The sequence below is a fragment of the Mus musculus genome, chromosome 6, assembly GCF_000001635.26.
Source record: "Mus musculus strain C57BL/6J chromosome 6, GRCm38.p6 C57BL/6J".
Classification (NCBI taxonomy): domain Eukaryota; kingdom Metazoa; phylum Chordata; class Mammalia; order Rodentia; family Muridae; genus Mus; species Mus musculus.
Window position 1 is genome coordinate 66257193 of NC_000072.6, and position 14856 is coordinate 66272048.

Below are 14856 nucleotides of genomic sequence, written 5' to 3' on the forward strand. Positions count from 1 at the left end.
ATCTTAAACAGCTCAATGGCTAGGCCACTCCCTAACTGTAAGTGACTACACACACTCCCCTCTAATTTCCTGAGTTAATACTTACTAAATCTATATTTTATCTTTGTTGTCCTGGACCCTGCTGGGCAGCCCTCCTCGGGCCAATTTCCCCATGTACCTACATGTCAGCTGTCTCCCCCTCCTGTACCTTTTTAGGGTGGTTTATCTCCTATGCCCTTGTCATGGCAGAATCTACTCTTCCTTCTTCCTTGATTCCTTCCCAGGAATCCTAAAAGTTCCTCCTCTGTCTCCCTGCTCAGCCATTGGCCACCAGTAACTTTATTGACCAGTCAAAAACCAATTGGGGACAGGCTTCCTTTAGTCTCACATGTAAGCCACTGCAAACAGGTTTTGGGGTAACATAATTTGCATGAGAACACAAGTAGCTACAGTTTTGTTTCCTGTTTAGATTATTATTATTATTATTATTATTATTATTATTATTATTGCAAACTTTTATGGTTTTTAGTCAAGAAAAGTGAGACTATTTCATATTTTTCATCTATCTCCATTTTAAACATTGATCAAATTAGTGATTTAGCTTATTGTTTTCATTTTTATTAGCTATTTTCTTTATTTACATTTCAAATGCTATCCCAAAAGTCCCCCATACACTCCCCCCCCCACTCCCCTACCCACCCACTCCCACTTCTTGGCCCTGGCATTCCCCTGTACTGGGGCATATAAAGTTTGCAAGACCAAGGGGCCTCTCTGGTTTTTATAGACATCCACTAAATAAAGGGTATGCTAGAGCTGGGATATGGACTGAGAAGTAAGGTTTGTTTAAGTGGTCTTCTGTTGATCCCTATTTATACCTAAGTCTACTTGTCTCTCATCACTGTAATGCTCTCTGGTCTAATTGTGTCATTTTATGATGTCTGTGCAGAAAACATGAGGAAGAATTTGCTGGCTGAGGCTAGAGAAAGGACTGAGAACAGAGTTCCTCCAGCGCTGGCAGACTCTGTTCTGACATGTGTTACATATGACAAACTGAAAGGGATGAGAGCATCTGTCTTCTCCCTAGTGTAAGTACTACCTTCCAGGTCTACTTGGGAAGACACTCTGCCTGTACAGAACAAGATTTAAAGTAGCCATGGGTATCATCCTCTGGACAGAGACCTAGATAGGACTCCAGAAGCTGACCACACTGGAACACACAGCTTGTTACTAGAATGACCGAAAACTTGAAAATTTACAAATAGATCAGTCTTGTTGGCCACTGTTGTGACCTCTTGTTTAGTTTCACTCATTGCTCCTGCTACAACAGACTTTTAACACATCCAGTTTTCTTTCATTTTTAACTTTCTGAATTCTAAGTCTCCATTTCACATTTAAAATTTTATTGCCTAAATACATGCATATATACAGAGTATCAGGGAACATTATTAGTTTTTTTAATCTTGCAGAAGAACAATGCATGCTGAGAATTCCAGGTAAAACCAGAGGTTGCCTTGGTGTGGTGTGCTGAAGAAAAAGGGTTGGTATGACTCTTTTTCTAGAAAGAGGAAAGGGAGTAAGTGCAGTGAGCATCCATAGCATGAAGATACTGACAGCCGGACACTGCAGAAGAACAGAGGGAGCAATGAGAAAGTAAGCCAAACCAGACAGCTCCAGCTTCCCAGCTTCAAGCCAGCGGGGAGCATAAACCATGTTCAAAAGGTGAGGCAGGCAGCTCTAGTGCAGAGAACTGGCAGTCCTACCTACAGCACAAGGCTAGAGTCTGAAACCTTGTGCGGTCCTGCTGAGGTTGATTCCTGCAGCAGGACAGGTCAGTAGTAGAGAAGAATTCCATCTTGTAACTCTACGGATTTAGAAAGAAAGCATATTTCTCCAGCAGGGAAGTTAACACCAGGTTTTGAAAGAACAAAGGTCCACCTATAAAGATCTCAGTGGTGTGTTTTCTTACCCCATTTCCAATATATTAGAAAGACGTGCTCTATCTAGCACACTGTTCTGTCTAGAACACCATTTCAAACTCTAAATGTAAGTAACTTCCACACAGGATTGCTATATCCAGCAGTTATCTTTCAATATAAATGAAGAAAGAAGGTATTTCTGTAAGGACGAATTAAACCAATTCAAACAGCCAAGCCACAACTACAGAAGATAATTAAGGAATAGTAAACACAGAGCTAAGGTAAAGATAATTCCAACCAAGAAAGCACATTGAGCGTGTGGGTTTGCTTTTCCCCTCGGGGTGCCCTGGCACCACAGTGCATGGACTGGACTGGAAAGAATGAAGCTTAGCCTGGTAGATGGGTTAGCACTGTATGTGCATTCTCTGGAGATGATTTTTCAAGAAACAGCTTTCTTTATTGGGGGTGAGCAAGGGGTATATAAACCTTGAGGAGTGAGTAGGGGTTTGGGGGTGAGTATGTATCATTGGCTGGGGCCAAAATGCTGTAGAGAAGAAGTTTAAGCTGAAACCTGGCCACCATGCTACCCCAGGACCTGCAGGCCCAGAGTCAGAATGAAGCAGTCTTACTTCTGCCAGTCTCATGATGAGATTTGGGGGTTTGGACACATCTTGACCTCACTCTTGTACTGGACCACTCCTTCAGTCGCATGGTTTTCCAGCTCCATAGCACATGAAAGAAGTCACACTTCACAGGCAAAGATACTCTTAGAACAAGACTGTACATGTGGGAGTAGCTGTGGAATCCATATAAGCACAAGGGATGGGGCTTGAGGAAGTGGGAATAGTTGGACATAACATAAATGTTACACATTTTCTCTCACATGCAGTCTGGGTTCAGATATAAGTGTATGTACATATATGCATACACACACACACAAAGACTTGGAGATGAAAGGGACTGACGAGGATAAAGAAAGGATTAAACAGTGGAAGAGGGAGGTAGCAAGAGAGGATAATGGGAAGAAAGATAAAATATGTGTACTCTCATAGTAATAAACTGAAAATAAAGAAAAAGAATGATTGGTAAGGAGTATTACTTTATTTCTGTTTTATGAGAATTTGGATTACATTAGTTAAGAGTAAGTTTGGGGATCTAAAGAGACAACTCAAAGATTAAGAGCACCTGCTTCTCTTGCAACAAACTTGAGTTTGGTTCCCAACACTAACATTTGGTGTTGTATAACAAACTATAATTCTCTTATAGTCCCAACTCCACAGAATGCAATGTCTCATTCGTCCTTTCTGAGAGGCCTCTACAAACCACACACGCACACGCACACGCACCTGCGCACATGCACACATGCACACACACAAACACACAGACATACACACACACTCTCTCACTCACTCACTCACTCACTCACTCTCTCACTGACAGAAAATAAATCTGAGAAGGAAAAGGGAGTGTGACTTAATACTAGCTTTCTATTAGTGGAAAGTACCTTCTGTCTATTTCTTCAGTAAAGTAAAAACAGTATACATACTTATTATGTTACCATAAATGTTACCTTCCTCTACACATATATTATAAATTGAGTTTAATAAACTCTATTATTATTAATATGGTCCATCCAGCCCCTTAATAATTGAGTCAGAGTTTTAAAAAATTTTAATCAGATCTTGCACAATAACTGGGTGGTTACTCTTAATGTATTTTTCTATGTGTTAGACTGTCTACTTCCCAGACTGTCTCTCCCCAAGTATTTACTGTTTGAGTCTCGCCCAGGTTACTCCTGTTCCAGCAGTCTGTCTTGGGTGAGAGAGGGGGTCACTTGGTTCATCATGTCTAATGGAGACCTACAGTTCTCTCAGTCTTCTTCTGCCTTCACTCTCTTACCTTCTCCTCCTTCTTTGTGGTTCCTACCTGTGACTCACAGTCAGGTAACTCAAACCCTACCTCTATCATTCTACCCAGTAATTGGATGTAGCCACCTTTATTTAACCAATAGTTTTAAATTGGGAAGCAATCTTTATGTAGCATCACTTGACATACTTGAGTATTGACATGACAGGGGCAACCAGATCTTGGGGGCCAGTATTTAGCATTTGAATACATAATAGCACCAGGACAACCCATAACAGGATGCAATATTGTTTCATAATAATTTTTTCATAATATTTTATCAATGTGTATATGCAGTAATTTACCAAACATGGTACTCAAACATACTCAACAACATGGATTTTGAGTGTGGCTTGGTAGCAGAGCCCTTACTTAGCCATGGCTTCTGCCCACAGTAGAACATACACCTTCAACAACTACAATGGCCTGACCAACTAGAATGAATGTGGATTACAAACCACTGGTAGGGTTAGCCACTTCTATTCATGATCAATATTGGTCTTGACCTAACAAAAGAAGAAAAAAATAATAACAAGAACTCATAAATGTCTTAAACAGTTGCTACATGCCAAAATCCAAAGAGAGACTCCCTGTTACCAGGCTCCAGTAATTAAAATATGCTTAGAATCCACTTGACCAACTTGTCCTCATTCTCTACTGTGAATGGCTCATTATTGAGGTGAGTGAATTTTCTAGCTATAATCAGGAAGCATTTGTCTATATACATGTGTATCTCTCAGTTCTGAAACCTTTATTCCCAGATATTACTTTTCATTGGTACTGCACCGGATTTCAGACATGATGAACATAACAATGAGAACTGTACTGGTGTCAGTTTTATCTTGTGTCCAGTTCCATGCTAGGAGCAGCAGAAGGAGGCAAGAGCCCACAGGAGCCCTGCAGAGAGAATAAATTAAGTAGAAGACATGTTTGAGAGTTATGCCATTTTTCTTTTAAAGTACAGACTTCTGCAAGACAAATGGCAAAAATGAAGATTTAACGCAGACTTAGATGCAGCAAAAGTGTTCTGAAAACATTCTTCCACCCATCATTCTTTCTGCTGAAATGGCTCTGATAGAGTAGGAGCCTCACTCAGCAGGGTGGTCTTAAACAACCCATACTTTCTCTGTCTCATCATTGTTGGGCCACAGTCATAAGACTTTGATATTTTTGCTAGAAAAATATTTCCTTTTCCTAATTCTCTCCCTTGGGCAAGATTTCCACAGTCTCATATTTGCAGAAATGATTTCTTCTGAAAGGAAATCCATCTGAACTATTTATCATGTCCCCAAAGTGTAGAGTAACAGATTAACTCTGTAGCCTAAAGTGCAGCTAATAGATGGGAAATTAAAATGTAGAGCCATTTATTTTAGCTGAAAATGTGAAAATAAAATACTTGTTGGGCTACAGACCAAAAGCTTTGCAGGTATGAAAACTGAGAGGTTTCGATGGGGCCTGAACTACAAATGCACTCTCCCATGCCAAAGGGAATAGAACACTCAGTCTTTAATTCCTACATCCAACCATTAGCTTAGAATTTAAGAACTCCAACCCTCTGGGTTATACCACAATGCATGGTTTACAGGTTTTGATATATAAAGTCAATGTCACATGTAGTAAGGCATTCTATGTACTCTTATAAAAGAATTAGAGAAAAATGTTAACAAAAAGCCTAGAAAACATGCTTACTGCAACATTTAAAAATAACAAATAATATACCTAATACCATTTTCACTTAATGTTTGCAAATACAAATTGAGTTCTATAATTTAGGATGTTTCTGGTGAGTTCTATGATGACTTAAAATGGGAAGGTGAAGTGATGGCTGGTCAAGAAACACAGAAATCTTAACCCTATGGTTTCATGTAGTCTATGACCATTAATATGTAAAGCACAGAGGGCTAGAGAGATGACTTAGCAGTTAAGAGTACTGGCTCCTCTTCCAGGGGAACTTGAATCCCCATAAAAGCTCACAACCATCTGTAGCAGCAGTTTCAAAAGATCTGAAGGCTCTAGGCACATACTGGGCAAAGAAACATAAATGAACCTGGACATTTATATAGAAATTTAAAATTATATTATACATACTAATATATGTAGTGTATATGTAGTGTGTGTGTGTGTGCAGTTATTTTGCTAAGCCCATAATTTTTATTAAAATCTTAATCAATGTTGAAATTGTTTAGTGTTTGTCTTTTTGTTGTTGTTGTTGTTGTTGCCTTTTCTGCTTACTAGACAGGGTCTCACTATGTAGCTCTGATTTTCCTAGAACTCACTATGTAGATGACCAGTCTGGTCTGGCTTTGCCTCCCAAATGCTAGGATTGAAGATGTGTAACACTACAAACTGCTTAGAAAATGTCTTTTGAAGTATGGAAAAGGGAAAAAATTCTTTTTGTCATTGAAATATACATAGCAAATACACTGAATGCAAAGAGACTCAATGATCCCAGAGGGAAAGACAAACCAAAACAAGGTATTAAAAGTCAGTTGAAATCAGACTAGATGCCACTGGAACAAGATAATTTGCTCTATAAGTAACCACAAAATGCTGAGTCCATAAATGGAAATTATCCCTGTGGTTAAAAGAAACCACACAAAAGGAGAAACTGAACTTCTCTTTGAAGATGGAATAAGATTTAGATGAAGAGAGCAACAGAAGAAACCGAGAAGCCACAAATAGTTGAAAAGCCACTGTGTTAGCTGTGACCACTGTGAGAGCTTGGAAGACTGCACATTTATTCCTCACATGATAAGACAAGCCTTAAGTTTCCATCCCGTGTTCCCCATGATCAAGACAATTTTCTTCCACGGCACTGAAAACCATCAGAAGTTAGCCATAAGAAGGAAGAATGGTGTGTTTAAGTATACATCCTTTTCTGGAAAGCTTGCAACATGGAATTCTTTCCTTTGCATAATCCTACCAAAGGAAATTCAATTCTAAAATAATTCAGATCTGTTTTACTTTTCTACACATACCAAAGACCCACAATTTGTTCTCTCCCAAAGCAAAAGAAAGCTTATTCAACAAAGGAAAACATCAACAAATCCAAGCTTTATGCAGATGTAATTCAAGTAGGGATTTAGACTCCCTCCCAAGCAGGCAACATAGGTCATGTGGTTCTGGCTTTAGAGTTCAGAAGGATACTAGAGTAAAACAGTTGTGGCATCTCCCTCTATAGTTAAGGAAAGTTCCTGTGGCAAGGGAGTCCCTGCATGGAGGCCCAGAGGTGCTGTTGTGTTAAGCTGTGAATATGAAACCTGGATTGTGCTGGGGACCCGAACATGCTGGAGAAGCCAGAGCTATGGGATACCTGCCAAACAGACCTTCAGATGAAGCCAGCCCAAGAGAGAATTGTGTTGCCTGCAACAAAGCTGGAAGGGAAGAGGTATCTTTGGTCCAGTATTTCCTCATTATCCCCAGTCCTCCCTTTTGGAATGGTAATGCATACTCTGTGCCATTGTATCTTGGAAGTATATAATTTGCTTTTGCTATTTTACAGAGGGTTATAATTAAGAGATTTCTTTGAGTATCAAAAGAAATCTGGACTTTTAAAACTATGCTGAAACTGTGAATGACTATGGGTTTTTGAAATTGAATTAAATACATTTTGCTTTATGATATGGCCAGGAGCCTATATGGGCCAGGGAATGGAATGTGGTGGTTTGAGTGAAAATGGCCATCACAGTCTCATATATGTTAATGATTGGACTGAAGTTGGTGGCACAATTTGAGATAGATTAACAGGTCTGGCCTTAGTGAAGGTGTGTAGGTTTTGAAGTTTCAAAAGTCTCTGTCACTCCCTTGCCCCTTGTCTCCTCCCTCTCTCTCTCCCTCCCTCCCTCTTCATCCCTCCAGTCCCCCTCTCTCTGGGCCTCATAGTTGTTGTCATCTCAACATATAAACTCTCAGCTACTGCTTCAGCACCATGACTGAATCCCTGCTTCCATGCTCCCTGTCATGATGGTCAGACTCCACTACCTTCTAGAATCAAAAGCCCAAACTAAGGGCTTTCTTTTATAAGTTGCCTTCATCATGGTGTTTTGTCACAGCAATAGAAAAATAACCAAGGCTACATCCTTAGATATTACTTGGTTCATTCTCCTGTTTCATCAATGAGTAGAGCAATGATGAAAACAATTTTAACAGTTTGGAAAGCTTGTTAAAGTAGACTCCTTATAAGATATGTTTATGAATATCTAATAAGCTTAGGATTAATGATGCTTTCAGTCTTAATTTTAAACTCTAAGTAATTTGCAGAGATGATGGAAGTTTCATGGTGGTAATTTATGAAGATTAATAAGTTGATCCCAGGGAATAGCCCCCTCTGCTTTTGGTACAATTATAATCTGAGTAGTCAGTCCCATGCCCCTCTGGAATAATGTCTGTATTTTAAGACATCTAGTTTAGGGTAGATCTAAGTTCTTCCAGTGTGGTTTCAGTGTAGCTGAGGTGTACTGTTTCTCTAGAACAAGTGGAAGGTGTCTCTTCAGTTTCTACCTACCTGTTGGTAGAATGTATCAGTGATGGCAGGGATAGCATTGGCCGTTTGCTGCACAGAGTGAGAACAGGGTGCTGAAGAAGGCAAATGCATTGCATATTAAAGGCCGTTGGTGGTTTAAGGGGGGGTCACATTTTCTCCAGACTACACACCATACCTTTAGAAGACAGGTGCATATTGTTGTTCGACCTATAGGGTTGCAGACTCCTTTAGCTCCTTGGGTACTTTCTCTAGCTCCTCCCTTGGGGGTATGTATCAGAAGATGGCCTAGTCGGCCATCATTGCAAAGAGAGCCCCATTGGTCTGGCAAACTTTATATGCCTCAGTACAGGGGAACGCCAGGGCCAAGAAGTGGGAGTGGGTGGGTAGGGGAGTCGGGGGGAGGGTATGGGGGACTTTTGGGATAGCATTGGAAATGTAAATGAAGGAAATACCTAATTAATAAAGAAAAGAAGATAGATGGATGGCTCTGAATCTTGTTCAACCATTACCTCATTTGTACACATGCTCCAACTAACACTTTTACCTGACTATCTTTATAACCAATTTTTTATCACATTCCAAAATTGGTTTCACAATGCACTTACTAAAAAACTGATCTTTGGAATGACAAGATGTCTCAATGGGTAAAGGCATTTGCTTCCAAGCCTAATGACCTGATTTTGATATCAGAGACCAATATAACAGAAGGAAAGAACCACCCACAAATTGTACTTATGCATGTGCATGTATATATACACACAAATAAATAAATAATAATAATAATAATAATAATAATAATAATAATAAAATAGGAAGCATATCTTTCTTCTGGCAAAATCTTTGCGTCCTGAAAATAGCTGCCACACCATCTTCCACGTTAACATCTGAGTCTAGAATGTACACATATATGTTAAAGCCTACAGGAGATGAAGAAACAACTAGCACTGTGGATCCCTTCCTTCCTGCTTTTCTGTTATATATTTTTGTATGAGACACTGATCTTAGAGTGTGCTTTACCTCTGAAATATATCACCAACTCATTTTCAATTTTTTAACTTAGAAGCAGAGTCTCTTTAAATTGTTCAGGCTTGCCTTGAACTTGCTTTGAACCCAGATGGCATTTGAATTTGCATCCTCCAGCCTTAGTTTGACAGAAATTGTATTTCTCTCCCGCCTTAGCCTTCCAAGTAGCTGAGATCATGTATGTCTGCACCACCAGGTCTGGCTAACATTCTGGAATTAGTCTCATAATTTTTCTGATTCCACTGAGACCTAAGTATGGGAAATAACTTTCGTTTTATCAAATTTTAAGCCAATGAATGCTATTTTCATTCTATTATACAAGTCTGAGGTTAAACACTGAAAATAAAATAAACAGCTTTTCTACATTGTTTATTGAAAGAATTGCCATGCATTCAATGCTTAGAAATGTATGTCTTTAAAAGTTAGAATCTATTGAAACTGTACTATACATCAGTGTCACATTTACCCTCTGCACATGGGTAAGAATACATTTGTCACAACTTCACTTCTTCAATAAAGAAAAACCACTTCAAATTACCAGGAAAAAAATTAACTCAGTTGACATCCATTTTTTCAGAGATAGAATTATTCTTGTTGATTGCTTTGGTAAGAGTTCCTGTGCTCGCACCCAGCAACCCTGATCCTTTTCTGCATAGTTTATCTCTTTCACATGATCTCTCTGTCCCAGCCTAGTTTCACCATGACCATTTGGGTCTTTGAAGACTCTGCTTAAATTTTCTGGTTTCTTCTGCAGAGTGGTCCCCCACTTGGGGTTTTGTCTCCTAACTGCTGAAGGAGGATGGTGTGGTGTGGATGAGGAACAGTGCTACAGCAGAGTGATATCAGCAGCAATGAAGGCTCCTTGACTCTGCTGCTTCTAAGAAACCTTCTTCTAGACAAGAATAAACTTGTTTGTATATTTGTTCATTCAAATTACAGCTGGTTATTTAGGGGAGCAAATAATGCATATGGGGTGAGAAAACTTATAGGAGTCAATTCTCACCTTCTACTTTGTGGATCCCACGGATAGAACTCAGTTTGCTAAGCAGAGCAAACTTTATCTGCAGAGCCATTTTGACAGCCCAATTATCTGTATATCAAAAAATTTTTAGATGTGTATAATTCTGAGTTTTTAGTAAACTGTTATAATAAATAATAATTCATATTCTTCCTTCTGGTACCTTGTAATAGAGTCAAGATAGGTCAGAGTACTGAGAGGATTCTGGGTGAAACCCAAGTATCACCAGTACTGAGAGAACTGAGTAAGTATACAGTCTTAGTCCACTCTCAGCTTAACTTGATCATCCACCAAGGCAAAAGTATGTTCTTGGTTTTATTTTATGCTGCATTAAAAACCTCAAAACATTTCAGTTTGAGTTTTCAAATTGATCAATCTAAATTTCTAAGATTGCTTGATGTTATGCAATTTTCCTTTATATTTTGTGTCTTGATCATTTTAAAAAATCTAACATAATAAAGGTTTATGAATCAAGACCAATGTATGTATTTCTATACTGACAAAGCAAAAGCATAAGTTGTACAAAGATCTGGAGAGATACAGTTGAGGACAAGAAAAGCCACAACAGCACACTGTTCATTTACTTCATGCTATTTTCTCTGCGTCCTTGAGTTGGGAAAGAAAATGTACACAGAGAAATAAATCGAAGCAAGGAAGATAAAAGGCAAGGAGGTGTTTATTTTTCCCAAATCTCAATGTTGCAGAATTTGCATTATGGCTAGACTAAGTTCTTCCATATAAAACTGGACCATGTTTGAAGAAGAATTAAGATGCTGCAGGAATAAAACTACAACACTGTGATTAGATTGTCAAATACAAGAGACAAACTGAGAGGCAGTTACAGGCTCATTCTAAACATGGTTGGAATGGGACAAACATATGCTTTTCTGACTTATGATACTTCAGGGTTTCATCAGCCTGCTCTGTCCTCACCATCGGAACTATGTGTGCCCAGCATTAACACAGTCTTTCCCTAACGTATTCAGCCTCAAACCTCCCCAACTTCATCTACAATAAACAGCACACGTGTAATTTTGTTAAAGTCTATTCAGAAGAAAATTGTAAATGGGTGTGGGATAGACAGCAGCTGTTTCACATTAGCAGTGGGAAAAGCTTATTCATATTTTCAGTGTTAGAAAGTCTGAATGGCCACATTATTTGTCTCAACATTACAGAACACTTTGGGGAATTTTTACTAGTACCTTAAATGTTATAGAATACATATGTTATGCTTGAATGTGAAAAGTGAGTTTAACCCTCTACAAGCTCACAGTTCTCTAAACAGCAGCAAAAAAAATCTTTTGAATTTCAATTATTTCAATATAAGACTTGAAAGTTAAGAAATTTGGATTTCTGTTACCCTAAACCATTCTGACTTAATTCACATGGGTCGAAAGGAATATTCATTAAAAAGGGTTTTGTCTGTGTGTGCATAAGTGTGTATCTGTTTTTGTATATGTTTCATGTGTTTTATCATTGACCTCTTTCTTGTTTATTTCCTTGCTTTGGTCTATTTTGAATTTATTTATTTATTTATTTATTTATTTATTTATTTATTTATTTATTTATTTATTTATGAAGCCTAATATTTAATAATGTTAGAGAGAAAGAAAGGGTGTGGATTAAGTGTGTGGGAAGATGGGGAGGATCTGTGAGGACTTGGAGAATAGAAATCATGATCCGAATATATTGTATAAAATAATCTATTTTCAATTTTAAAAAAGAATAAAACAGGACTTGGGCTTTTTCTCTTGCTGAGATGGTATAAGTGATACCAAAATACAATATTCCTAGGGTGATAGGTGGGCAGAAGTCAGTCAGAGGCCTGCCCACTGGGCATCACTACCGTGTATAAGTATGTGGTGGAGAGATAGGAGACAAAGAGAAGTGGAACCATTTATGCAGCATGAAGAGAGGCAGAACTGGAGATCCAACAGCAGTGAGGAAGAGCCTGTTCTGCCCCCTGAGGACATGATTCTGTTTGGGGCCATGCTGCCACCAAGCTATTTTTTTTTTAACTGATTTTCTAAAACCTGTCTTTTAATGGCTTGTCAAAAAAAAAAATCCAGTTCCAATTTATCTATCCTTGGATTTTTTTTAAGTGCACATTAGAATGACTTCCAATCATTTATCTCCAAACGTAAAACAAAACAAAACAAAACAAAACAATACCCACAAACACTTGGCATTGGTTTAAGCATTCACATTAGGACCTTTTCTGTCTTTGTTTGTTTGTTTGTTTGTTTGTTTTCCTGAAATGCTCAAGAGCTAGACTTTGTCACAGGAATTCAACAATGATCAGAAATGCTACAGCATGTTATATGATAAATGCTACATATGTCTCTAAACCAGATGTGGACTTCATTTCGAGCAGTGAAGAAGATAAGAGCAAAAATGGTAATGGATAGTCTGGAAAGCACTCTGAAGGATACTTGAGTTTGCCTTTTACTTCAGGTATGTTACAAACACTTGTGGGATCTATAAAGGATTTATAAATTTTAAATCTCATTTTGATGATTATACAAAAATGAATGTTTTATAAAAGAAAAAAGCTGTAGAGGTTGCTTAGTAGTCTTTCACAATAGTCAGGGGATGTGATGGTATCGTAGATAAAGACAGCAAAAGTGGAAGAGGTTTGAAGTATGTGGACATAAGCCACATACATTAAATTAAAATTATCCCATATCCACATTGGATAAGTTATAAAGATATTAGGAGAGACATCAAGCATGACTTAAATGTATATTTGGGGGGAAATTCTATATCTAAATAAATCTACCCACACAAAAGGTTTTCAAAATTATGGTAGCTCTCACGGTCGTGATCAAGAAGGGATCTTAGATAAGCTTTGAGCAGTTGCTGCAAGCTACTTCCTTTGGACTTAGCAGTTCAGAAACTTGATTCAAAATAACAACACAAAATTTTACATTCATCAATCACATGTCACTAGCAAAGATAAATCTTACCCAATAGTTTCACAGAAATCTGTACAATTCAGTCTGTGCTCAGTCTAAACAGTGATGGAGTAAGTGAAGCTGAGAGATCATTCTGACAGGAGTTGGGAAGGCCAGAAAGCAGAGAAAATATGGAGTGTGGAGGCCAGACTCCTGAGGTTTCAGCAGGAAACAAGGATGTTATCAGAAAGCTGGGGACATTCGTGTGTCAGTTTGGCAAAGAATATGGTTGGTTTCTGCCCATGTCCTGAGAACTTGAATGAAGCTTCACTTAAAGATAAAGAACTAATCTGTTTGGCTGATGAAATTTCAGTACAGGAAAACATTCAGGCTGTGCTATAGTGGCTGTTTACTATATTTATCAAGGTCTACAATGAAAGAGATCAAAACGTTGGGCAGAAAGATGTAATTGTTAAAGAAGGTTATTGAACTCATGCCTGTTAAAAGTTGTAGCCAGGACTCATGTTGAAAGTGCTTATACTTTTAAAAATAAACATCCTGTTCTGCTCTAGGACCATAGTAAAAATGTCTCCAAAGACAAGACTCCATTGCATGAAAAATAAATATATTTGAAAGGAGAGAGTCAAAACTGGCCTACAGGCTCCCTCAGTATCAAAAGAACCTGTTATATATTTCAAAGTCCACATTAGCACCATACCTTTTCTGCCCCCACCTACTCATCCTCCTTATAATGCACACGGTCTGTCCACTCCAGACACTCTCTTCCCACTCTTGCTGTCCTCTCCATCTTTCTGGCTCACTACTCTCTATCGCTTGCTGTCTTACTATTTCTATTATTCTCTCCTGATCTCTCACTTCTCTAGCCCTGGTCATGTCCAGTCTGCTCTGTTTTCTTTATGCTGTGGAAACCTCCAGATACCTCTGAGTATTTTTTTCTCTCTTATTCATAATAAAAACCTTTCCCTTAACCTTACCCATACCATGGAACAGTCATGTCAGCAATTTCTTTACTCTGTCCCTTAAGCAGACATTTTCATGGACTTGTCCTTATTTGTCATCCAAAACAAGCACTAATTTTCCAGAAGAGAATTATTTTAAATGCAAATTTTGAAAGTATCTAAGTCTTTCACGGACACTGATAAAGTATTTCCATAACGCTTTGAGTTTGGTGTGATTACTAACCTTGGTATCAGGAGCCTTATCACTCATTGCAGAAGCCCTAACGTCCCTTCCAACTGCAAAGTGTTCTAAGAAATTGGAAGACTACTCCACTGCTCTTTTTCCCTTCAACAAATTTCTCTAAAGGAGTACTTTCCCATGTGTGAAGCTTAAAATGTCTCTCATCATTAGATACTTGTAAAAGAATTGGTCAAATTTAAAAATGAGCATCATTTTATGAAAATCTTCTCATTTATACTGTTAAGCTGACATACTTCAGCATCAGTGGGAAGAACGTTACATGTTCTGCAGTCCATTGGCTTCCACAAGATTATTTGTTCACCAAAGCTCTTTTCCTTGTCAAACAAACACTCATCTTAACTGGTATCATAGCTCAAGAGGGTGAAGAGAGAGTTCAGAGGTTAGGAACGCTGGCTGTTCTCCCAGAAAACCCAAGTT

The 14856-nt window shown here is 38.4% G+C and overlaps 1 long non-coding RNA gene across 1 annotated transcript in view; it reads right to left on the reverse strand.

Annotated features, from left to right (window-relative positions):
• Gm36408 overlaps positions 1-14856 on the reverse strand; it is a 123926-nt gene that overhangs the window by 108754 nt on the left and 316 nt on the right. Inside the window, exon 2 of the long non-coding RNA XR_377737.1 lies at positions 8305-8375. This is a non-coding gene — a long non-coding RNA (predicted gene, 36408). The remainder of the gene's footprint in view (positions 1-8304; positions 8376-14856) is intronic.